General features: G+C 37.4%; 2 long non-coding RNA genes across 3 annotated transcripts; one reads left to right on the top strand and one right to left on the bottom strand.

The window, feature by feature from the left end:
• The first annotated feature begins 319 nt into the window (after positions 1-319).
• Positions 320-13,179, top strand: LOC124721212. 2 transcript variants are annotated; one of them, XR_007006295.1, is made up of 4 exons: positions 320-465; positions 799-945; positions 12,635-12,777; positions 13,011-13,179. It is a non-coding gene; the product is annotated as an uncharacterized LOC124721212 (long non-coding RNA). The 2 variants fall into 2 exon arrangements; XR_007006294.1 differs by having other exon boundaries at positions 791-945.
• Positions 6,617-17,472, bottom strand: LOC124721213. Its single transcript, XR_007006296.1, has 2 exons — positions 17,337-17,472; positions 6,617-7,162 (listed from the first exon to the last, which is right to left on the bottom strand). It is a non-coding gene; the product is annotated as an uncharacterized LOC124721213 (long non-coding RNA).
• Between the last annotated feature and the right edge of the window lie 9,817 nt (positions 17,473-27,289).

Genomic DNA, 27,289 nt, shown 5'->3' with positions numbered 1-27,289 from the left:
CGTGATTGACGGGACAGGTCGGGATGGCACGGCACGTCCATTGTTGATGCTGTTTGTAATGCATTGGAAAATGTTTTGAAGGGACGGGACGTGACGGCGAGTGTGAATTGGCCTTTAGGGGTTAACCCCATCATAAAGTTTCCACGGGGTGTCAAAAACTACACACTCGATAGATCTGCATAGAAAACATGTCACTTGGACCAGTGCGTCAGATATTAAGCCACAGAATGTTGCGTGCCTTTCGTCCGCTGTCTCCTAGAGTTTCGACTCTAGCCGTGAACGATTGGGTCCATGGAGCTGTTGTTGCATGTCAGGGGCTAGAAACAACACAGATCACTGCACAACCATCTCTGCAAGTGAAAAGTTGCGACTGTTATGATTGTCTCTGAGTGTACTCCGTTAACACGTTGACGTTGTTAGTGACTTGATGAGGAAACAAATATTTTTGTGTTGCTTGAAGAGCTGGTAAGTATCTTGTTTTGTAACTGGTGATTGGAATCTGGATTATATCGTAGTCTTATGTAAGAAAATTGATGAATTAGCGGTATATCTTTGACAGTATGACGGGCTTTGTAAAACGAATACATTCCTTAATTTTACTGTATTTGTAATTGTTTTCGGTGTTGTTCGAAAAAGCATTTTTCTTGTTTTTGTGTATGCCGCAATATTCATTAAAGGATTTGCGTCCTGTACTTTTTTATACGCAGTATTTTAATAACCTAGATGCTAATGGCGTCGTTCTGCATTGAATATTGGGGACACATAGTTGTTAAAATTAATCGGTGTATAGTGTTGTAGGTGTTTTAGCAGATGCTACATGATAAGTATGAATACCGCCGCCATAAAGAGTTCCGGCGCAGCAAACATCTCGCATGTTTGATTCGGTGTTGCAGTAAGACCACACCCTTGTTTGATGGATGCTGGTATTGCATTGATGTTCGTGCGGTAAGTTTATGGTCGGCTGCTATAGCCCAAGTAAATATTGTAATGAATAAGTTGTAGTGTGTTTACTGAAGTTTGTTTTCTTCTTTATTTTAATTTTTAACTGTTTTTCACATTTCGCACCTCTTTACACGGAAGAAATGAAACTGTGTAGTACCAAATTGTCGTGGAATAATTTTATAGCTGTCATCGTTCACCGAATGTGACGGATGTTTAAATTCAGAGCTACCGTATCTGCTGTTGGCATTTTTGTGTGAGAAAACAGAAGTTCTGTGGTGATGCTTCTTTGATTATTTACAGCAAATCAGCCTGTCAGGTGAGTGTCATGATTATCTCGTAATTTGAATGTACCAATTGGTATAGGTTTCATCACAAAGGTGCAAAAACTGGAGGAAGGCGCGAAATCAGGACAGTTACACTATGCACCTGTGCAGGGTTCCCAAAAATACAATGGGAACCTTACACAGGTGTCTAGTGTTCCTGTCACTTCATCGTGAATACATCCCATCTGAAGCACAGCCAATGCTGCTAAAGGTTGGTACTCATTGGAGTATTGAAAATTGCAACTGTGCTTTGCTTTTATGACACACTCCTAGCAGCTGCAGGCTTTCTGAGAGGACACACACTGTGGTTATTTCTCATTTACTTTTAATTTTAGCACCCTTTACTAGACTTGAAGCAAATTCTAAAATTTCTCTTTACATTTTCTACTAGTAAGTCATACTGCAGGACACATCAAATCTAGGTGAGTACTCATTTCTCCACTGAATTTACTGTCAAAAGTATACCACAGCAAATATGTCCTTTCTGGTCTTAGATTTAAGGGAATGTATTGTTTCATGCTGTTATTTAACTGTGCAGCATAGTTATTGTGAAGTTCTGTCCATAACAAGATTGATAATGGTAAAATGGTTTGACTGTAATTATTTTGTGTGTTGATTGCATTGAGGGAATATTAAGTTTAATAATAGTGTAGAAACCACTGGAGTAACTTTGGGAAGAACTGGAGTCAACTTCGCATCTGGCCGTCCCTGTTTACTTTAAATCACCTTGTGTAGTTCTTAAAGTAGACCATGGCTGATATCCATCTTCATTCATGTCCAATTCAAGATAGGACTCTATTTTTATGAAGTCATTAAATTCCAGTCTCACCTCATCCTCTGCACCCTCGGCGGACTTCTTTCCCAGTGAGCAGCTCTCCACAGGGTAATTTCAGCAATGACTGTTACATGAAATACTACTGTTCTTGAATTCAATACAGAAGCTGAGGTTTTTCAGCATGTCTCTACTACTACTACTACTACTATTATTATTATTATTATTATTATTATTATTAATGCTGTAAGATGTGATGTGTGCAATTTGTAGTGTGAATTAAGTGTTCTGCTTGAGCACAAGCAGTCTGGTGGAAATATAAATCTGAAATTATCCTGTATAACATAAAATCTAGTTTAGTTGATGACTAATCACCTGTAATTTTAAATGCACGGTTCAGAGAAACCGTTTCTGTGTCTGTCATTTAGGAATTCATTCGTATGAAGAAGCAAAATATTCCCAGTGCTGTAATTACTCTAATCTTTTCTGGTTGGCCCACACTATTTTCTGAATGCTAGTGATTTGATTTAAGGCATAACTGGGTGTAGGAGAGTGGTTTAAAAATTGTGCATATGAGGTAGTGTTTCAAGAAGATGCTTAATTTTCTAATTAGGTAACTGGCTGGATAATCATGAGGCCAACTGCAGAAAACAAAATATCGTTCAAGTAATCATGTTTTCTAGCTATTTTGTCTTTATATTGGCTAAAGTGACTTCTAAATTATTTTGTGGAAATTTATATTTTGATATTTGATGTGGTGGTTTGAAGTCTGAGAATTTCACATTTAAATTCACTGTAATATGATGGTAATGTATGTTCCATTTTCATGAAGTCCATGTCACTGTCAGTTTACCTGTAAACTAGAGCACCTGGTGTTGTTAATTACTTCTGATGTCTTACACAGGAATACATGTTATTCACACTGTCCCAAATTGTAAAACACTTGCACTATAACTTCATGCAGTGCCACAAGGCTATTGCTTTATGCATGACTTCTTAAGAAAAATGATCTGTTCTCAATTTATCTTAGGTTTTGAATATGAGGCAGAAAAGTATCAAAAGGATTGTCCTCTCATGGTCATCTGCATAGTGTATGTTGTTAAATCTTCTATGGTTGGTGCCATAACTGTTCCGGCACTCTGTTACTCTAAAATTAGAAAGAAAATTGTGCAATCCATTACTGAAGTGTCAGTAATTCTTTAGTGTTTGTAATAGCCCAATGAGACATTTTTGTTCGTGTGTGTTCAGTTTTCTTATCGCCCACATTTAATTTATGTATAGTTACCATGAAACATTTAAGGAATATGCTAGTAATGATTCTGTTAAAAGGGCTTCCTTCTCCCATCCTTCTCAGTTGAGTTTTCCTCCTGTGTGATTAGTTTTTCCACTTTGCTGAATGGCAGTAATACATTACACTCTTGCCTACGTCCCTTGTCTTGTCGCACATCATCCATGCATCAGTGTGTTGATACTTTTGTCCTTCTGCAAGTAGCTCAGTAAATTGTTCTTGTAGTTTGAGTACATGGTTCACTAATCCCAGTAAGCATGATAATTTAGTTTAAAGTTAAAGTACTACTATTGTTTTTGTACCCTACTATATACGCTTCCCACAGGCATTTGCATTCCTGAGGAGAGTAGGTGTGCACATTCACTGTACATTTTGTACAGTTGGACCAAAGCTGATTTTAATTTCTCATGGATTTCACTTTTACTTTTTGCCTTAGAACTGCAATTTTCTCCAACACTAGTGGGTATTGTATGAGGTGTAAATGCTGTATTCTCGTTGTAAAAACCCTTTAGAAGAAATAAAGGAAGGCTATGAAACCCATGCATAATACAGGGCTGAAGTTTAGATCAGGGCCACTGGCAGTCACAATGCTATTTATCTACTGCTCAAAAGTTGGCAGTGCTTCAGTTTCACGTAGCAAGTGGGACGATAGTTTAACGTAACCATTGAGAGGAGAGAAAAATTTTTGAATTTCTAGTGCCTGCATAAAAACCATTCTCTTCTTCTCTGTTCTCACAAATATTTGGCTATTTTTTCCAAGTATTTGTGAGGTTGTGGTTAGGTTGGAATGTGACAGCTTGGCTGCAAGTTTGCAAAGCCAACACATGGAGAAGCTGAAAAACTGGTTGTGGTGGCAGACTGAGGTCTAGTTTAGACCAGGCCCCATGTTAGGTTCGAATAAGACAGTTTTTCTTGCAAAAATTATATTAAAAACCTTTATTGTTCCATACATTTGTTTCTTTTAATTGTCACAAATTACGAGGTTGTGGGTATGTTGGGACCTAATAGCGCAGCTTAAATTAATATTCTTGATTGTCAAATATTTGCTTGTTTCTTCTGAATATGTTAATGATTTTGGAGGTTGTGATATGTTGATATGAGAATGTGACAGTATTTTTCTAAAACGTGCCAGCTGTTCTTTGATTTGATTGCGTAGACTCAGTAGCTTAGATACCATATTTACTTCCTACCATGAGTGCTTAGAACATTGCTATATGGAACACCACTGACCCCGATCTAGACTTCCATTGAATACTGGATTTGCAGGTACTGGTGGTTGTCACAGAAATACTCTACTTCTGATATTTGGTGTGCTGTAGCCTATTGAAGAAGACATAATGCGTACACTTGATTAGATTTCAACTTGGCTTAGAAGGCTTGATGGTATTATTTGCTAACTTTTTACCCGCTTTAGTCCATAATGTTTAGAACTTATTTAATTCATGTGTTCAGAACTGAGTAGTTGCCATTGTATGTGGCATTGCCTGTTCTCTTTTTTGAAATGAGATGTAGTTCTCAGGATTGCATTAAATGTTGGCTGGAGCATCATCCAGAGAAAACATTAACTAGAAAGGACAATGCAACATGGACTTAGTGGATCAGTTTTAATATAATACCAAACAGAGATCAGACAGTACAGCTTAATGGATCATATGACTGAAATTGGGAATACACTTTATACTCAGAACTATGGAGAGTATTCTCAGGTTTGTGCGAAAATAGCAAGTCAGAGAACATACTTCACCTGAGAATGTTCTCAGCATGAATAAAAGGGTGGGGGAAGTTGCTTGAAACAGAGAAAATTCCCAGATTTTGCATGAATAAAACCAGAGAACTTCCTCAAAAGTGGAGAACATTCTCTGTTTTTGAAGTGAACTCTGTAGCATACTTCAAGCTGATTAAGCAGTGTTGTGGTTAAGTGTTACCAAGTGGACAGAATTTATGGTTCTCAAAAGGGAAAGGGGGGGAAAAGATAAAGATATATATGTAGCATGAAGAAACTCTGAAGAAAGAAACTGTAAAAGCTAATATGGAGTTAACTGTGAAAACATTATTTGGCTGGTGAAGCACTTTCTTCCTGAAACTCTCAAGAGGTGGTGGTGCCCTTTCCAAAGAATCTAAAATGAAAATATTTTTGTGTTATTATGTGAACTCAGGCTTTGACAGTTGTAGGAGAAGACTAAGGAATACAGCAGACATTTTTATATGTTCTGCAGCAGATTAACAGAAAGGCACTGTTGTGGATCCTATTGCCAAGAAACATAAACTAGAAACAACAAAAGTTAAGTGGCAGTCTAGATATCAGTTTCCATGTTCAGTGGGGCCCCTCGATTGCATGCATATATTCATAATGAAACCTTCTGCACATGGACATAAAATATATTATTCGAAAGGGCTTTTCTTCTGTAAATGGGCAGGTGATTTGTGATTATAGTGAAATGTTCAATAGCGTTAATGCTTCATTGTGTGGCTGTGTGCATGATGCTGGGATATGGAGAAACTCATACGTATACCATATATTATGTAAAAAAAGTGCAGTGCTTAAATTTTAGGAGATGAAGTGTAGGACATTACACCTTGGTTAGTGACACTGTTCCAGAATCCCAACGCACCTGATGAGGTGGTGTCCAACAGATGTCACTATAAGGAACAGGTGGTAATTGAACAGTGCTTTGGACAGGTGAAAAAGCCATTTCCCAGTTCCGCAAAACAAAATGTGTGCCCAAACAAAACCCCACAGTGTGACAATATCCTGTTTTGTTTCGCACAATGGAGCAAAACAAGCGGGGATGAGGATTTTGAGGCAGCTAGTGGCAGTGACCACAATGTTCCAGTATTCAGAGATGAGGACGTAGCAAACGTGTGTACATGGTACAGACAGAAGGCAACTAAAGTGTATGGAAGTTATGTTTGTTCCAAGCATTGTGTAAACAAATGTGATTGGCATATTTTTTTATATATATATATAATTAAAGTACTTTTTATTTCTTCAGGTATAGCAAAATTCCGTTTTGGTGAAAATAAAAAAAATAAAAAAACTAGTTCTCTGTTGACAAATAAGAAAATGCAGTTCAGTGCTTTTCTTCCTCCTCATTAAATTTATTTTATCAAAAATTGTTTAACCTGCAATGTTTCAAACTGGAACAGAATATGCCAGATACTACAGTAAATAAGTGCACAAACTGTGTAATCCTTAACCTTTTAAACCTGCCAAAAATTGCTCTTTTTGTTCCACTTTACCAAAAATTGTTTCAAGGATGTGGTTAGGCATTTGCTAGATATTACAGTAAATAGGTGCAGATATTTTTAATCTTTAACATTTTGAACTGAAATATGTTACTCTTATTTTTTCACTTTAACAGAAATTTTTACTGAATATTTTCTTTAAGGACATATGGAAATAAGTAAGTGAAGAATATAATGAACATTTTATTTAAAAAATAATTTTTAATTAAAAAAATGTGATTTACTCTGACATTACACAGTTCAAGCTATTGCTTTTCTTAAGTTTGTTGTATCAATTTCTGCTGCTACCTCCTCAGGATATGTAACTGGTATAGTAATGCTAGTCTCATAATTCAGCATTAGACAAATTCATAGTCTCATCTGTTCCCATGCTTAATCTGCATCATTTCAGTGCTCTCTCAGGCCCCAACATGGGTGAGCATGAGGGTATTATTTCTAGACACACTAGATCTTGTAGAGCCTTGTATTACAATTTGCAGTTGTTACAAAATTGCTTGTGGCTCAAATTATGTACAGCCAGAATCTGTGAGCTCCGAACTAGCCTCTGGAAAGACATGCTAACAGAGGTTGCAATCCCCACTGCAGAAGCTCCTAAAATAAATAAGAAAACAGTAATATTAGTGTGTTTCATGGCTCCATTTTTAAAGTGAGTATAAGTAGCAAGCAGGTTTATGCAGATATGTGGGAGGGAGGTTTGTTAAATTTTATGCATGGTACACTGTGCTAGTTTCACATAAGTGGGCTAATATCGGACAAATTTTACCAAACATTGTTTCATTTTCACTAGTTAAAAATAAATAGTGTATTTTGCTAATTCACAATTTCCAAGCATTAAGCACATAATAAAAAATGGGGAGGAGGGGACTGAAAATAGTTAAATTTCATGAATTTTTTTTCCTCATGGACTGTGTATTTATATGGAAGGAGGACATACACTCACAGTGTTTAGCACTCAATTTTATCGTTACATGACTAATAGCAGTGATTGCAATTAAATAGATTTGGTCCCTTTACTTTCCAAACCAACCAATTAAATAGACGAAGACTTGTAAGGACAAGCCTTTGTCAAAACTGCAGGTTTCTGTGGAGGGTGGTTTTCTCCAATTTATCTTCTCACTTAAAACATTTTCAGTAGCTTTGCATAAGACTAGTTCACCTGTGTTATTGAAGCACTGGCCATGTTTTGGGTAATACTCCCTTTTAAAAAGTGCTTGAATTTATTAGTGTCGCATTATTGAAATGGTCATAGATATGTTTGTATTTGATTTATTTTCTGTATTTCTTTGTTGACACACGAGATTCCATCAAGTCATGCGGATGTGATGTTTACTAGTATGGTATTTGTTTTTATGTGTGAAGTTTGCTAGTGTTGTGTTAGGGCAGAGGTTGCATCCAATGCTGAAGTTTTACCATAATCATTTGGTTCTCCAGCTACAACAAAATCTTTAGCTGACTATTCACAGAAGTCACTTTTGCCTACATTACTAAGGCTTCAGATTTCATAATCCATCTACTTCTAAGTTGGTAGAGTCACTCGGCAAGAAACTAAATATACTAGACATATGACGACGGTGATTCTCAGGAAGAATCCTCATTTTGTGTTTCGTTACAGACTTCAACCTACGATTTTTTTAAATTCCAAGTGTTGCATTCTTCCCTTTCATCTGCTGTCAAGTTTTTTGTCTTATTATTTGGCACCTGATTTGTTATATTTGTGTTTACTTAAAGTTTTAAATCTATTTTGTAAAGAGGCACTTGATTTCATAGGATTTTTGCTTCTTTGTGAAAGTTCTTTTCCTTGAAACAGATTTCCATCCACATTCTCTAACTGGAGAGCTTTAATATTTTCTTGTAACAGTGAAGTGCCTTTCGCAAAGTTCATTTATTCCTGGGCGTCTCAGTGTTGAGCAGGAGCAAGAATTCTGTTCAGCCAAATTAGTTAAGACATGTGTATTTTCTATTTGTGTCAGCATTTTTGTCTTGTAGATTATTTTCCTACACTTAGGTGCAAGAAAAATGACTCAATTTGTTGCAGTAGTTGCACAGACTCCCATTATGCACTATTATCTGCTACGGTCGCAGGTTCGAATCCTGCCTCGGGCATGGATGTATGTGATGTCCTTAGGTTAATTAGGTTTAACTAGTTCTAAGTTCTAGGGGACTAATGACCTCAGAAGTTGTGTCCCATAGTGCTCAGAGCCATTTTTTTTTTTGCACTATTATGTTACATTTAACACATTTTATGTCAAGTAACAAGACTTTTTCCTCAGACTGAAACACTCTACCTCTCTACCTGCCGCTATCGTCGTAACTTAAAGGAGGCTGCACTGCATGGCGATTTTAGATGGAAAAATTCTGTGCAACAGTTAGGTTTGTGTAACTGGTGAATGCATTTCCTAAAGGTAAAAATTAAATACCATAGCAATGCTATCTTTGTGCAGTTTATACCAAATTTGATAGTTTTGATCACAATAACAACTTTTGATGACCAGTTCTATCTGTTAATCTGCTAGATTGAGCCCACCTATAACATCTGTAATGTCAGCTTGTATTGCTAATTGAAATTGTCATGTAAAAGAGTGAAGAAGTTGACACAAGAGCCATCTATACTGAAACAATAAGAAAACTGTTTGTGGAAATGAGATTTTCTTAGGCATGGTAACGAACAGAAACACTGCTTGTGAATAATACAACTCTAAGCAGCATACATGTTTCATAATTGATGGCATGTCTCAAGAAAGTGTGATCTCCATTGGTACAATGAATTATGAACACCTATCATTGATTATTAATTATGGTTGATTTTGGTCTGCTAAGCAGATCAAAATTAGTCGCCATTAATAAAAAAAGAACCAGATGGTGTTTCATGTGATGGAACAGGTGTCTGGAAAAAACAAATGATAGGGATTGCAGACCTGTATGTGAGCCAACTTTAGTGAATTCTCAAAGTTTGAAACCACTTACTGTGTAATTGGGTGGAGTAAACACTGTTAAGTACACGGAGTCAAGAGTTTGGATATGTTTCTCTTCATACTGGTTGCTTGCAAGTCTGCAAAACAACACTGATTACTGTAGGATTATGGCCAACAATTTGCTGTCCGATCATATCCCATACATTTTTTATAACCTACATCTAAGATGAACCTGCATTGGTACTCATAATTTTTCAAAGAAATGGCACACATTGTTTGCCATTTCAACAGCTGAACTACGGCATTCTGATCCGTGTGACAGGGCAGGCAATACCTTGGGATGTAATAACTCAGTGACGTAGTATTTCAGATTGTCCTCAACTAACAGGAGTTCAGATTGCCTGTTGTATCAGTTAGTGCTGTGTATCCTTACTTGTTTGTCCACTTCACTGTCTATGCCGTGTGCCAGATATCATTTGGAGCAGTTGTAGTGGGACTCCGTCACAAAAACGGTACATTTTGCCACTTATCATGTCAGCCTATGGCATTCACATGGTCATTGCAGTCTGATGCATTTGTGGATTTGGACATGAAAGCTTATAATAGAACATGCATACCTTTAGCAAGTGTCATTGAACTGTCTACGTGTGTCTGTATGTGGTGTTGTGAAGCATTTTTAAGTCAGTACCAAGCTGAAGCTGGACATTCTGTCACACATTTGTGTGATCATGATTGTTGTTCTGTTGTCACTTCAAATGGTCCCTTACCCACATATCACCTCATACAACTGTCCTGTATACAACGAAACTGATCAGTGGCATGGTAGCACACACTGTGTGAGCTAAAATTTCACAATATGACAAAGCCATTTCCAGGAGACCATTTGTTGTGCCCTGTTCAAACTATGCCTCCTCTGTTATCAGTGAGGCATAATGCCACTTGCTTTGACGTTTCCACTTTGGAGCTTGTGACTACCTGAGCTTGCCATAACAATACACATTCTCTCTGCATAGTTTGGGCAGCCATTTCATTTTTCAAATAAGAACATGCTATGTAAGTGATCAACATTTTTTCTAGGGTGTGGCTGCTGTTATTGATATAACTGCCCACAGAAATTTAATTTAATTTTAAATGACAAAATTGATGAAAATGGAAGAATGATACAGTAAACTGATAACTTAAAATAGTATGTAAGGAAATACAGAGAAAAGTGGGCTCAAGCTCCATTTTGCCTGTGGAAAAGTGATGTTATTAAGAAATAATAGAGAGAAGATTGGGGGGAAGAGGCAAGAAAATCTCACATGTATTTATAAACAATATTTGCAAATACAAATTCAATATTTTAGCAGTCCAAGGACAGTTTGTCAACAGAGTAATTTTGTTTCATATTGACAAGATATGGAATACTCAAAAGGAGGAAAAAATGTAATTCTGAATAAGATATTAGACTAACTGCTCCTTTTACTGGCAGCCAGAGAGATGAAGTGAGGCGGGTAGTGGGATGTTGACGTCAGTGGTTCAGAAGAGTGACAAAGATAAAAGTGACGGAGTTTGTCATAGTGTAAGCAGATAATCAGTTCAACTTGCAGGATCATATGTATTGGGTAATACAGAGCAATACAAAGTTAGTTGGTAACATTCAAACAACAAAATGTGAAGGAAGAGGGGAGTTTATAGCAGCTGATGAAAAGAATAGCAGCTGTTTGTGACACCAGATGCAAATTGGTTGAAACATACAACAAATAGAGGCAGTAGGGATCATGACAGTTAATGGTTGAAGATGAGAGGTGAATGAACAAAGTCGTGGTACTAATAGTGTGCATTGAAAATGGGACAGCAACGTCTCTAGATTTGTGGAAAAGCATTTTAATTGCACCAGAGGCAACAAAGGCAGAAAATGATTGTTATTGAAAGAATGGACTAATGATTTGGCTGCAGCACATGCAGGACAGCAGAATGGGAACCTGGACAATCCAAAACCTCTTCTGGAAAAGTTTGTCATTTCAAAGATCACTAAGGTCATATGATTATTTTATTTATTATTTTTTTCTTTGTAGTTTCACTAGTGGCAGTGCCTTGTGTGTTTGAAAGGATCAAATTGCACAGTTAGGTTCTTCGTTTCTTACTCGGCACATCATGGACAAAAAGTTTGTACAAGGACAAAATCATCATCAAAGATGTATACAGCAATATATTTGTTTGTAGGGCCATCTTCCACAGTAGCTGTTATAAACGATTATTATTGGTTTTTCCATCTTGAGCTTACTGCAGTTCTCGAGTATTATTTACAAGATGTGTGTCCCTTTTTATTTATAAAGCATCTTCTGTGGTCATTCTGGAAGTGTGGATACTTAATCACATCTCCAAGTAAGAATATCCTAAGCCCAAAAATGGCCATATTGAGTCATGATGTTAAACAGAAATTTTACTACACTATTTTTCTCCTTTATAAAAATCACATATCTAGCACTGCTACTTGAGCAGCAATAGCTGTCTTCAGAATATTGTGCATCATGTAAAGAACTAATTCACCCATGAAAAAATTGCAAGTTACGCTAAGATATTTTTGCTGATGGAACAACAGCACAATTAAAATTGTAACTGTAGTTATGACATCTGTGCAGGGAAAGTATACTATTTACAAATGTGTCACATGTATTGTCTTCGCTATTAAGTTGGGAGCATTGTCATCTAAGTTACTTGTAGCCAATAATATCTCTGCTGATTGTAGATGTGGTCATCAGTAAAAGTATGAGTGATTTGGCATAGTATAATGATTGGTAAACAGCTGTGTTAATGATTTCTGAATTTGTTGCTTTCATAATTGACTAATTCTGTATTCAGATTGAGACTGAAATATAATGAGCTGGCTCTGAACCCTATGAAGGGTGTTGAATGTAGGTGCTCATTTTCTCCTGTGTGAATAATGATAAAGAACAGAATGTCATATAGAGAACTGAAAAGAAAAGGAGAAAAAAAAACTGATGAGTCCTAAAGTTCTGAAAATAGTAATATATGCTCGTCTTGTATACAAATTTAAGAATTTTTTTTCATAATTTTTGGCCCCCCTAATACTATTTAGAACCTCAAATAATAATGTGTATTGTCACAGCAATAATAATTATTTGAATCTGCCCATTTTTCTCTACAGGAGATAGAAATCTAAATAAGAGAGATTAGTTTCCTACTGATGTTGAAGGATGTAGTTCATGGTTTCCCAAAGCTTTCCCAGTAACAGCTAATTTATTATAGTTACAATCAGCGTGGTCCTCAATCCAGTGAGTACTGCTGAACGTAAGTACTCATTTTCTTGTATATTAACAATGATAAAGAACAGAATATCGTATAAAGAACTGAAAACCTGAAAGTCCTGAGATTCTGTAGGTATTAATGCAAATTCATCTTCTATACAATTTATGAATATTGTTTATAATTTGTTGGCTCTGTAAGTTCTATTTAGTTTTGCAAACAAGTGTGTGTTATTGGAGCCATAATTATTATTTGAAGCTGTCCATTTCTTTCTACAGGAGAGGGAAGCTTAAATCAGATGGATTTGTTTCACGCTGATGCTAAAGGCAGAAGTTCCTTGTTTCCAGATGATCATCCCAATGAGCTAAAATATTAATACTTGGAACCATCAATAAGATGTCTGTACATTTTGGTGTTTATAGATTAAAAAGAGTATTTCCTTATAAAGTTGGTGTACAGTTTACTTCATGTTTTAGCTTCATGTTTATACAGGGTGTTACAAAAAGGTACGGTCAAACTTTCAGGAAACATTCCTCACACACAAATAAAGAAAAGATGTTATGTGGACATGTGTCCGGAAACGCTTAATTTCCATGTTAGAGCTCATTTTAGTTTCGTCAGTATGTTCTTCCACCTATGCTCAATGGAGCACGTTATCATAATTTCATACGGGATACTCTACGTGTGCTGCTAGAACATGTGCCTTTACAAGTACGACATAACATGTGGTTCATGCATGATTGAGCTCCTGCACATTTCAGTCGAAGTGTTCGTACGCTTCTCAACAACAGAATCGGTGACCGATGGATTGGTAGAGGCGGACCAATTTCATGGCCTCCACGCTCTCCTGACCTCAACCCTCTTGACTTTCATTTATGGGGGCATTTGAAAGCTCTTGTCTACGCAACCCCGGTACCAAATGTAGAGACTCTTCGTGCTCGTATTGTGGACGGCTGTGATACAATACGCCATTCTCCAGGGCTGCATCAGCACATCATGGATTCCATGCGACGGAGGGTGGATGCATGTATCCTCGCTAACGGAGGACATTTTGAACATTTCCTGTAACAAAGTGTTTGAAGTCACGCTGGTACATTCTGTTGCTGTGTGTTTCCATTCCATGATTAATGTTATTTGAAGAGAAGTAATAAAATGAGCTCTTAACATGGAAAGTAAGCATTTCCGGACACATGTCCACATAACATATTTTCTTTCTTTGTGTGTGAGGAATGTTTCCAGGAAGTTTGGCCATACCTTTTTGTAACGCCCTGTATACTCCGCAAACCACTCCTTTTTCCTTCATTGTTAGCAGAGGTTGAAGATGAAACAAACATGGTTGCACTTTCACTCTTGGCAATTGTTCTCCTATTTTGAAACCATCTTTTCTTACGCTGCATTGGGGTCACTTCACCTCACTTTCACAAAACTCAAAAGAGAAATAGTACTGTTGTATCATGTGTTCTGCACTTAGCAAAGTGATTTTTTATGAATTTGTTTTGCTGTGTAATCTGAGTGTGTTGTCAACCTCTTGGCAAACTGGGGACTGATACGTACTGCAGTCTTGTGTAACAATAAACTCCAGTTACACTTTACTGCTCACTGTGAGGTACAGCAATATCACATTGTGTATCATAAGAATGGTAACACCTCCAAAGATGGACATCCGCATGCTGGTGTTAATTAATAAGCAATGGTGGTAATTAATGAGCAAGATCTCATACTTACATTTGATTCATATTAGTGGCAGTATATATCAAGGAATGAATTTTATGACTGAAAGTACATTCATTCCAAATCCAATGCTTAGACCGAGCGAGGTGGCGCAGTGGTTAGCACAGTGGACTTGCATTCGGGAGGACGACTGTTCAATCCCGCGTCCGGCCATCCTGATTTAGGTTTCCAGTGATTTCCCTAGATCGCTTCAGGCAAATGCCGGGATGGTTCCCTAGAAAGGGCACGGCCGATTTCCATCCCTAATTCGAGCTTGTGCTCAGTCTCTAATGACCTCGTTGTCGGCGGGACGTTAAACAGTAATCTCCTCCTCTCCTTCTCCTCTCCTCCTCCTCCTCCAATGCTTCACAATGAATGCCAATACTGTAGGCATACCATCGTGGCAGGCAAGGGCCAAGCAATTTGCAACACATGTGTATGTGCGTGTGAAGTTGCACTTCACCACCTTTTTATGCAAACATTCAGTATGAAGTTGCAGTGACATTCAAATAGCTGGCACATATAATTTATTTATTGATGGAAGTGTAGAATAACAATGGGGTACCAACCTCATATGGAAAAGGCAGTAAGGTATATGTTGCCTGCAAACAATGTAAAGTGCCAGCTGCATTTTTTGTGCAGACTGGAGCTACGTGCATACATTTGCTTCCCAAAGTCCATCTACTTAATCACTTTCAATGAGAAACAAATACCCACTCACAACAAATAGCAGTCCAAAGTAAATTGGTCTGAAGCCTTCTAATTATGCAATGCTGGTTGTGTCTGATGGGTCCATCATCCCAGCAAAGCAAAGCCAAGCCTAGTGATAGTTTTGGGATGTATGCCAACCCTATCTGTGATTTGAGCAGACCTCGAAAAAGTTTGACCCCTGAATACATTTTTAATTTGGTGTTGTATGTAAACCATAACTGTTTGGCAATAGTCATAGATGGGGCTCAGTGCAAGTAACCTCCTGGCTGATGTAATTTTTTGCCCAACATTGTTTTACTCAGTGAGCTTCATGGATTTGATGCAGAGTCACAGGTGATCATGAGGACACTGAAACATTTTCTGCTGCAATATTTCTTATCTGCTGTGATCCAAATGGTCTTTGACCTATGCGAGACACACCTATAACAGATAAATGAAGTCTAGGAAACCCTTCTCTATCTACAAAGGTTTAGGAGGGTGATGGCGTTTTGTTTGGTACCAGGGTACATGAGCATTTTGGTAAAGCAAGTGTTAAATGTGGCAACAAAGGAAATTGTTTTTAAATGTCCCATGGCCCAATGTTTAGTGCTTCTACAAACTATCTGTTTTGCCCTTAAGGTACAGTAGTGCTTGTGAAAAGAAAATAGAGGGTAGCATAGGACAATAAGCTGCTGTTGGTTAACTCAGTTGCTTGTGTATAGCACACCTATTTTTGGATTCTTAGTTAAGATTTAGTAAATTTTAAGTTTGTAATGTAGATTTTGTTTGCTTTTCCCGATGTAGAATATGGAGTTGGCCAATGTATGGTCAAAACTGACTATGAGTGTAATCATTATGTGACTGTGTGTAAGGTGAAAGAGAAGTGTATACATCAGTCACTCTCTATGGATATTGAAATGATTAGTTGCACACTATATAACAGCAGCAGCATTGTAGAAGTGTAGGACAGTCTAGTGCAACAACCATTATGAGTAGCACTGTGATAATAGTAGAGGTGTGTGGGCTCTTGGAATGTATTGCCAGGGATTCTGTGTACTCACATCATGTACTAAAAATGGCACAACCTAGGTGATGCTGATGACTAGGAAGGAGAAAAGATGAAAAATATAGTCAAAATGGTCACTAAAATCCATTATTTGAAGATATTGCTGTGGCAGAGCTTCAGTCAGGAGTGGGCATATTTGTCTTTACAAACCCATGTATACACTATTGCACTGAAATATTAGTAGAAAAGTGAGTTTTTCTCACATCACAGATGTAGAAAATATTCAGTATAGGTATCAAACCAAATGAATCGTCAGATTTAACTCAAATTTCTGAATAGTAAGGACATTGTCAACATTTGGATACTTGGAGTTCATACTAATTGACAGCTGTTAAATACAGTCTAAATACAGATCTCTCAAGCAAAGTTTACTTTTACGAGTCACTATTTATTTCCATGACCTGTTTCAGAGGTTCAAACATTCATCAGTGGATATATATGACATGGATCTGTGCAGTTATGACTTTCAGGTAACCTGTGTCACTGTCTACCAGACTGAAAACTTATTTCAGTAAATGACTGTTATGTGGAGGTTACATTACATGCACTATGGCACTGTTGTAAGCATTGAAGGGAGAAAATATGGCATCTAAAATCTAATAAGTACAAAGAACATAAGACAAAACAAAAAAAAACACTGTTTTGGAGCAAATCTCAAAGCCTTGTGTAGACTTTCAGTTGCATATGTGAACATAAATGTAAGTATTTCCAGTGGTTACAGATTCTTTTCTGCAAAGTTTACATGACTTCACCCTTCTTACACATTTAAGTAGTCATGGTGACATGTTACGAACATTAAGTGTAATAATTATGTTGGCAGCAGTAGCAGAATTTATATATAAATAATAATTTATTTATTGTTACTGTGTTAAGATTACATCAATCACAAGCTATATCTAAGTAATAGTTGCATTGACTCATGGATAACACAACAACAACAACAACAAAAAAGGTTTTTTCAGATACAGAGAGAAAATGTGGTGGACCTAACTAATTTGATCTTGCTGAATCTGAAAATGCAATTAGATTTTTGCTATCACCCTCCAATTTTTTGTTACAGAGGTTTTTAAATGCCTATATCTAAAAACAGAGACTAGGGTAGTCTACACTAAATTTAGACAATATATAACATACTTACTCTGGTGTCTTGGGCCTAATGTACATTTTTTCAAGATGTTGACTTTCGTCAGGGCGCTGATGACCATGATGTCAAGTGCCCCCTCAAAATCATCATCATCATTTTTACAAGAAAAATTGCAACATTCATTTGCTCGATGATGATGGGGGAGGGTTGAGTCTTTTTGATGATAACTTCCTTCTGTGGGATATATCTCTTTCATGCTTCAAAAACAAACAGTAGTAGGGAAGAAGTCTAAATGAGAATGACAGAAGTGCATTTTTAGTGACCTTCTGCATCTAAGATTTTCATAATACTCTAAAAGAGTACTAATATGTCACTGTTTTGTGCTATTGTATTCCCTAGGAAACCTTCAACGACATCTTTAAAAGAATGTCGGGCTGCAAGTTCTAACTGAATTAATTTTTCATCGAAGTTCTTAATGCATTAACATCCTAATTTGTGGCCCAATAAAAATCCCCTCTTTCAATTTGACATCACTTAATTCAGGGAACACTTCACGTAGATACATTAAACCATTAGCATTTTTTGTCCATTCCCTCGACAAAATCCTTCATAAGGCTTGAGCTTAATATGCAGTGGGGGAAGGAAAACATTTTGAGACTCCACCAAAGGTACCTAGTTCACATTTTCTCTCCCTGGAGCCAAGTTCTCTCGTGGTGGCCACTCCACTGTTTAACTGTATAATTTTTATCTGTTGTACGGTTGTCCCAAAGACAAAGGAAACAGCAATTCTTTGTGAAACCACTTTGGAGACCGCTTAGTAAACCAACCACATTAAGATCACCACGTAATTTCCAATTTTCTTTCTTATACTTAATAGCTTCAAGTATCTCTGACAAATTTATGTAGTTCTTTCCTAGTCACAGAGTATCCCACAGGTACAGATGGAAATTTATTACCATTATGCAATAGTACAGCCTTTAGACTTGTCTTGGAAGCATCAATAAACAACCGCCACACAGCAGCATCACATGGTATGTTTAATTGTTTCATTACTCCTACATCATCACTACAAGCACAAACATTGCCCACCATATAGTAATATGTCATCAGATCTTTATTACATTGCCTAAAGCGAGTAATTCTTGTTTCTTCATGAAGTAAGTTACATTCCTTAAGACATGAAGCTCCTTGGATAAGTGTAAATCACGAACTAGGTCATTTAAGTCTGTTTGTGTAATTAAATGTGGTCTTTGTCCTGGAAAATGCTCCTCTTCACTTGATTGACATTGTGCTTCTTCAGTGTTTCTACAAACACTTCATGATCAGAATGAGGAACTTTTTCCCACACTAGTGGAGGAATTGGAACTGGCAGGTCTTCACCATGGGGAACAGGTGTGATTGCTGAGGGCAGGTTAGGGTACTTAATATTCTTCTTATTCTTTGATGATGAAAATCAGTTACATTAGTCAGACAGAAGTATCAATCATCATGATTTTGAGGCACTTGCCAGATCATTGGTATGGCAAATGGTAAGTGCTCTTTTTTCCTTTCTGCCATTGTGTTAGTTTAGAATTGCACCTAGTGCAAGCTATGAGAGGTGCCCATTCTTTATCCTGATCTGCCAGTTGGCATTTGAAGTATAAATGATAAGACATCTTCAGTCAGTCAGAAATTGGTCATATTTGTTTCCTTGTTGTGAATTCACCACATATATAATAAAATGAGTCAGAATGGTTTGTACATCCATGTTTTGATTTCTTCATGTTGTATTTTTAATGCTTAAAAAACACTTTTCTGTAGAATGAACTTAGCCAGATCAATTCCTGAAAAAGAAAAGAAAAATTCAAAGACTTGGGATAACATAGAAGGAAGAAGTAAACAAATGTATGTGACTGGAGGGTTTAAATACACAATGTAAAATACACCAATGTTACATATTACATTTAAAAAGTAGTTCACTTTAAAGTTAAGAACAAAAAAGGTCACTGCATAATTTTTTATCACACTCCTGTCAAACACAAAGCACTTAAAAATCTTACAGTGAATTCAGCTATGTTGCATAACTTGCAGGTCATACCTTTTAATCCTGACGGGATGGAAACTTTTTGATTTCACATTTTATGTCACAATACAATATAGAATTAAGTTCTATATGTGCTTTGTCTGTACCAAAACAACTGTTGACTAGTGTAATGCAGATACATATTCCCTCAAGCTGGCGGGGTGTGCAAACTGGTGGTTTGTCAGTGATTCTGTTGGGTTTTCTAAGTCAGACTAGTCAACTATTCATTTACAAACTATCATGCAAATAACTAATAAATTCTTGATAAATACGAAAGGTAGATGTTAGCTGTTTGCATGCATATATGTGTGCATGAGTGTGGTGCACACGCACACTAACTTGTTACTGCGTTTGATACCAATAAGTGATGAAGTGTAATAAAATGTTTGCATTGAAAGACATATTTATATTAAACTTTATTTTATGCCAATGGAAAGGACCATCTGTTAAGACTGAGGTAGGAGAGTAGATGTTCATATGGACACAGCAATGAGATCTGTACCTTTCAAACTAAAAGTAAAAACATAAAGTGAAATTATGTCATATATTTAAGCAGCTTTCTTTATTTTTCTTAAAGGTGTTCTTTAAGGCTAGGTGAAAATTGAGACACAGATAGCGTGTGTGGCATGGCCCAGGGCAGTGCATGTTTTTGTAACTTAACAAGTTCAAGTGGGACCACGCAAATTGGCATGTGATGTGATAGAGACAACACATGCCTGAACCAGGTCACAAGGCATGGTTGTGGCACAGTTTCGCACACTGCACGCCATGCTAGCACTGCATGAGAGGTGAGGCATGGAGTGGGAAAGCACTCTTCCCATATGCTATCTTCTGCACAGCTCATACGGACAGTGATTGTGTTGACCTCTCAAAAAAATATTGCCACACTACTGAACTTCATTGTCATTGAATAGTGTTCCTTTTGTCACCATTTAAGCTCTTTGTTGTTTTCATTAGTGCATTATATTTTTTCTGTTGTTTATGCCCACATAGTTTCTATGTTTTCTTTCATCATTGTTTCATTCCTCAAGAACAATGCACAATTAAATGACTGGTGAGCTATTAGCCACTGGGATTGTATCTACTGCCTGTACAATGTTTTCACATCATAAGAAGGGTCAGATGATTCATTGTAAGGGTAGTGAAATAGTAAGAATCCTTATAAATAAATCATGCAATCAAGCAGCACAGCAGGAAATTTAAGGTATTTAGTACAGTGAAACCAGGTTGTCTACGTGCTGCCTATTATTCTGGCATATCTGTACAATGTTACAGAAATTCGAAAAGTGGGAATTTCTGCTTCTGGTAAAAAGCATCCAAGATCTGGAGTCTATAAATTTCACTGTGATTACTTGGATGTAGATATAATAAGTGACATTATACTGCATGCATGTGGACATTACATTTTCACTGTAAGCTAGATGATGATGATTCAAATACCCAGTCTGCGGGGAATCGAGCCCAGGACCCCGTGATTCAGAGGCAGCAACACTAGCCACTAGACCATGAGCTGCAGACCTGTAAGCTAGGAACAGCAGAAAGATTCTCAATATGATATATTTGATATATTTAATTTGTTGAAAAGTATTGTTGGTGAGGAAGGCAGGCCTTCATTCATGATAATGTTTTCCAAATAATGTGAAATGTTCCAATCACAAAGCGCACCTTGCTAGCTTGCACGTTCTGCTCGTGCAAATTATTCTCAGCTGTTGTCAGTAAACTGGTCGTTTGGTTGAGCAGTGCATCATTTGTTTACTTATCTCAGTGATAATTCTTCTATTTGCGAATCGCATAATGTCAATTGGTTAAGCTGTAAATGAGTAACAGCATCTTGCTTGTGTGTGTCACTCCCCCTGAAGGGCACAATCACCATTATTTTCATATTTCTCAGATGAAGAGCAGGAATAAAAACCTTGGGTAAGTTTCCATTCCAGTGTTGCACTATTGAAAATATGATGAGTTCTGAGCATTCTGTCAGAATTGCAACATAATTGGTGATTTACTTTTGTCTGAATTCTTAACTTTTCTCATTCGAAGAAGCATCATCATTTATGAGTAACTGCTACATTTTTTGTGTTTATGTATTTAATTGTGCTGTTCCTGACAAATCCCAGTGTAATTTGCACAATCTCACCTTGCTGTAGCTATTGTGATAGAATCCTGAAATGGTGTCTCATTAAATAAGTAATTGGTGACCAGGGAAGTAAGTAGCTTATGGAAAACCTAATTGTGTCTGTCTGCAGTAATAGAAGAGAAGAAATTTCATGTTTACTTTCATACTAGGAAAATCTCTTTTAGCTAGCTACTGATGGCTCTTAAAAATTACAGAACTACATTGAAAAAATAAAATAATAATTATAACTACTACTATATTACTGTAGGTAAGAAAGTTGTGTGTGTCAATTATTTGACAAAATATTCTCCTCTTATGCTATCATTCGCCAAGATTTCGTTTAGATATATCGACCAGTTTCGGAGTTATGAGGGATGTTGTGAATATTTCATTTTCGCACGGTGTGATCAGGAGTGAACGGGCTACATGTGATCCATTTTCTCAATATCAGAAACAGATGGAGACCACCACCTGATTCTATAAAGAAAAATTCAATGTGTTAGCTATATTTCATACGAAACAACATGGTGTAATATGCACCAGATGCAAAATCATAAGTATTCCTATTTTTCATTGCAAACTTCTTGAATTTTGTTCAATGTCTTACTTGAATGCGTGTATTACAATAAGTATGACGATTAGCAAGATGATGGGCACTTCACCATGAAGCAGACATATAAAGCTATAAGTAACATAAAAATCATTTTTTTTTACTGAGTAGTTTGTGTAAAACCGTTTAAGATTACAGCGTCCATGCCTCGATTCTGTCAGCAGTGCACATTGCCAACTGGTGTGGGCAAAGAATGTCTACATGTGTCAATATGCACAAGCCCAGCGAGACACTTGGGGAAGGTGAATGTCTTGCCATAATGTCATGTCACTTCGCATGAGCTATACGTGTCTCAATTTGTGCTTTCATATCTTTCCTCATTCTGAAAAAAAAATTTCATTTCATCAGTCTGCCAACATTCACTGAATTCGTATAAAAAGGCAAGAGTCCAATAAACTGACTTCAGCAAATAAATGATATGTTTCAGACATTCAAAACTGGTGCATTATACATGTTGATATGGTGTGAATTAAATGGTGCCCATTGTGTTTATGTGCAGATATTTGTAGGATCTAAGTTTTTCGTCCAGCGTGTCTTAAATTGTTTTGCATATTGTGTGGAGAAAAAAGGCGGAGGGAGTGTCAATATATATTACCTTAATGAAACCGAAGGCCAGGAGGTTTGCACATGAATCAGAACCTTATGTTACTAGGTGAACTCTCTATTCTGAGTAGTGGACAGAGCAACCTTCTCAACGCAGCTGTATTTTCATTTGCCATCATTGACCTCTGATGCTCTACTGCTCTTGCAGGCAATGTTCAGTAGGAAGTGAATAATGAATTGCACTCCAGTGAACACTTGCTCCTTTGGTTTCATTTGTCATGCAGTTCTGCCTCCACACACAGGAAATGGTAGTCTGTACAGCCAACTAATTATTTCAAATGATTTCAGTGTCTAGATGTGGGTGGCTTACCTCACAAGCACAATCCATATTTCCATGGCCTTCAGGCCAGCTCTAAAAGCTCTTTCTGGCATTTGAACATAACTACCAACTTATTATAAAGAAGATTAAAACAAAATTGTGACAGCAGAAATTTTCACTATGACAGTTAAGGTATGGGGAAATAATTTTTAAGATTTCAGGAAGAGATAAGAGAGGTGCAGTGTATTTCATGTAATAGCAGCCACTGCCAGCTGAGATCTAATATTATATTGCCAAAATATTTTTGCTGAGACAAACAGCTATAACTTCAGTTCCACCATCTCTGAAATTTCAAACAATCACTTCCTGATGTGGGAGTTGGATTTGACATTACTTACAATTCATTACATAACAATCATGCTAAGATTAGTTACTGTAGTTTGTGGTGTAGGATGGATATACTTAAGGACATTTCGTAATGCTTGGAAAGAAGTCTGTTATGTCCTCCTTCATAAAACCAGAGATGAATTGCACTTGCCAAATGGTTGTGGTAGTGATGACATCACCAGCTACGCCTGTAAATCAACATTTTAATGGACTTAAAATTACTTTATATTTGACAAAAGATTGGAAAACTGTGCCATCCAAATGTAGTCTTTCAAAATATTTTATAGAAACACCAAAGTTTTTACATTTTCTTTATGTGTGATTCGAAGTGCCGTGTATTGCTTTGGGTGCAGCTGCATAGTGCAGTGTTGTAAGAGATCTTGGTAGCACTGCAGCAGATGGTGTATGCTGTAGGGCAGAACAAACTCGTCTCTTGTGTTATAAGTATTTAGGCTTCCACAGCTAGTGTCATTTCGAATAAAATAATTTTGGGTATTTGATTATCTTGTGATTCCTTCGTTTCTCTCCAGTCAGTTAACATGTTGAGTACTGTGAGCCTGCTGGTGGCTACTGCAAAGTCTCGCACTTGATGCTATGTGCCCACCGGTGGCCACAGCAGAGCCTGATGCCATGTGCTCGGCCTCTCTTCTGGTGGTGAAACATCAGTAGCTATGTGTGTGGCAGTCAACGTGTTAAAGGTATGTACCCAAAAGGCAGCATCGTCCAGAGCTCCTTTGTCTCATTAAAGAAGCAAAGCCACGAAACAGCCAGCTGTGTACAGTGGAATCCAAGTAAAAACGTTGTTGCAGCGGCAAAGGGGGCTTACAGGAATCACATTCTGGTACTATATTCAGTCTACCTGCAAGCTGTTGCTTGCTGTTGAATCATGTTATGTCTTTTGTGGGTGCACAGTATTTATTTGATAACAAACTGTGGGCAGTGAAACAAAAAAACTGATCAAGGTGTCAAAGAAACACTACAGGATTATCAGATTGATGAAAAGGTGGTATCAACACTTCAAAGAGCTACAAAAATTATTCCCAAATTGTCTGTATTGGTATTAATTATTTAAAGAGAGAATGGCACAAGATTTTTGACTTGGAGCAAATAACACAATTACCGACTAGTTCTTAACTTGTTTGATAGGAAAAATTAAAACTTGCTTAGTCCAGTGCCTTGAGGATCACAGCGTGTTTTTTTTTTTTTTTTTTTTTTTTTTTTTTTTTTTTTTTTTAATGTGGCTTGTATGTGAAGTATATGTGAAACATGAATATATATTTTTTTAACCAATTTCAAAGCTAATTGGCTCACCCCTGTTGTGGTTGAGTGGAATTTTTCTGTATTATTGTTAAATTACCTCCACAGTCTCATTTCCATTGAGCTACAGATGAAGTTTAACTGAAGAGAAGTGTCAAATAGCTGTTAATGTGAAACAACAGATACTGCAAAATACAATAATGTAAATTGTATGGTATCAGGTACACATTTTGATACATTACTAATAAGTCTTCTAAACATGTGGAGTTGATAAATAATGAATATATCAAGGCCTCTAACACATCTGTTTAAAAAGGGAGTAAAGTTTCAATGGACTCTGGATTGTGAACAATCCTTTGAGTGCTTCAAAGACTTGTTGACGTTTGGACCTGTCCTCACTTTGCCAGATTATCAAAAGCAGTTTATACTGTCTTAAGCTGCCAGTTATACCACCTTGAGGTACGTGTAAAACCAGAAAATAGGACAAAGTGCCCTATAGCTGATGCTTTGAGAAAGCTAAATGAAGTAGAAAAGAAATACTCAAATAGAGAGGAGGAGGAGGAGGAGATGATGATGATGATGATGATGATGATGATGATGATGATCAGCTTGATTTATGGTACCACATACATGTGTGGTAGGTGTTTCATACTTATAACAGATCACACAGCATTAAAATGGCTGTTGGGTCTTAAAGATCTGACTAACTACTTAAATGATGAGCATTTATAGCTTAGTGAGTTTGAGTTTGAAGTAGTACACTGCACCAGAAGACGCATAGCAATGCCGATGGATTAAGTCTCAAGTTACATGCAGTGGAACATGTTGGTATTTCTGTAAAAGAATGGCATAAGGCTCAGTCAGCTGATCGAGACTGACAGCAGTTTGCAACACAAGCCCGGTTTTATGCTGGCGATGGAGCATTGTACAAACAAAATGCATGCAGTTTATAGCTGTGCAGGTGAGTTCATGGAACAAAATTTTGAGGCAGCCAACAACTCCATTTTAGTGGTACATAGTGTTGAGTTTTGTGTTGTGGAAAATTATTGGTGAAAAATGTGCAAGCAAGACCTAGAACAATATGTGAAAAACTGTGTATCCTATGTATAGAGAGCCAAGCTAAGTCATCAACAAATTGCATTACATAGATGGCCAAAGGCCAACAGCCCATTCCAGATAATTGGTATGGACACCCTCGGAACATTTACACTGACACTTGTGGGGAATCTGTGTGTCTTAACTACAATAGATCACTTTGACATTATTTGGCTATGGCTGCTGTGCCAAACCAGATATGGTAGCTTGGGCAATTACTAGGATGCTGTACTACCAGATGTGGTACCAGCCTATTGCTCAAAGGTGCATCAGAGTACAAGATTATCATTGTGCAAGATGCCTTATGGTCAGAAAATGGCCTCCCCATTTGAATTATGTAAACCGGCCCATCGGGATGACGTGTTATTGGTGTGAAATGTTGCTAAGAGAACTGAGGTGGAGATGACACTAGGTTAAAAAAAGGCAAATATGAAAGCCTTGGAGAGGCAGGAACAGGCTCTAAAAGAGAAGGATAAATTGCTCAAATACCATGTTGGACGATGTGTAATGTTGACCAACTGCTATGTTCCGAAAGCAAAAACTAGGAAATTTATTACACTATACCAAGGGCCTTACCAGGTAATTGAAATGACCAATCTGGTAAACTGTGGTACATGCGAGAAGTCCGACCATTTAAGGGTGAGTGGGAAGACCTGCCTCAATTACCAGCAGCTTCCTCCAAAGCAGGAGGGAGGTGAGAGGGAAGAAAAGTAAGAGCCAACAAAAGAAATGAGTTGCGCCTACAATCACTCCAGTTTATCCTTATGCCCTAAGGTCATATGGTGACCTAGCAAGCTAATTGTGGATTTCCTTTCCATCTAATGCATGGCCTGGACATGATTCATAATAAATCTTTAGGGGACAGCAGGTGACATCACTTTGGGCCACCAAATACTGGGCAAGGGAAAATGGGAGAGCAAGAGGCATCGTTATGGTGACAGTCTGGGAACTGTTGATCAGTTATAGGGTAGTAGGGTCCATTAAGGTACAGCCTTTGGATAGCAGTGTGCTGATCATTCAGCAATTGGTTGTGATACTCTTCGATCATCCGTGGACATTGTGTATGGACTTTCATGCATGAGCAGTAAAAAATGATATACTTTGGTTGGATGATGTCTCAAAAAAATTATAGCTTGCGATTCTAGAGAAACTGTTGCTAAACAACGCTCAAGGGAAATATCAGCTATTGATCTATTTCTGAATGCCCCCAGGTGCGTTTTTGTGAGACTTCAGAATTCATACTTCAGGTCAGGCAGCAATAGCAATAAAAAAGAGGGTGAATAGACATGGAGGAGCGGGGGGGGGGGGGGTGTTGGATTTTGAAGACAGTTTTCAGTACTGTTGATGCAGAAGACTTAAGAAAGGTAAACTCTATTCTGTGACATGTGTAGACCAATGTGGTGTCTAATCAAGGTACTGTTGCACTCAACATCATGCAACTAGCGGGTCTTGAGAGACATACAATTAATACTCAGCAGCTCAGTAGCCTGGCCACCATACTTATGTCCCACATCCAGGAGACTAAAGACATGGTAAATCAGGACTCGAGCATAGTTAAGGGCTATCTGAATGCTATTATCCGCCAGCTGACAATCACAAGACTACATCGCTGATGCACGTA

The sequence above is a fragment of the Schistocerca piceifrons genome, chromosome X, assembly GCF_021461385.2.
Source record: "Schistocerca piceifrons isolate TAMUIC-IGC-003096 chromosome X, iqSchPice1.1, whole genome shotgun sequence".
Taxonomy (NCBI): Eukaryota; Metazoa; Arthropoda; class Insecta; order Orthoptera; family Acrididae; genus Schistocerca; species Schistocerca piceifrons.
The sequence above is the reverse complement of the archived record's forward strand: the minus strand, read 5'-3'. Positions and strand labels throughout refer to the sequence as shown.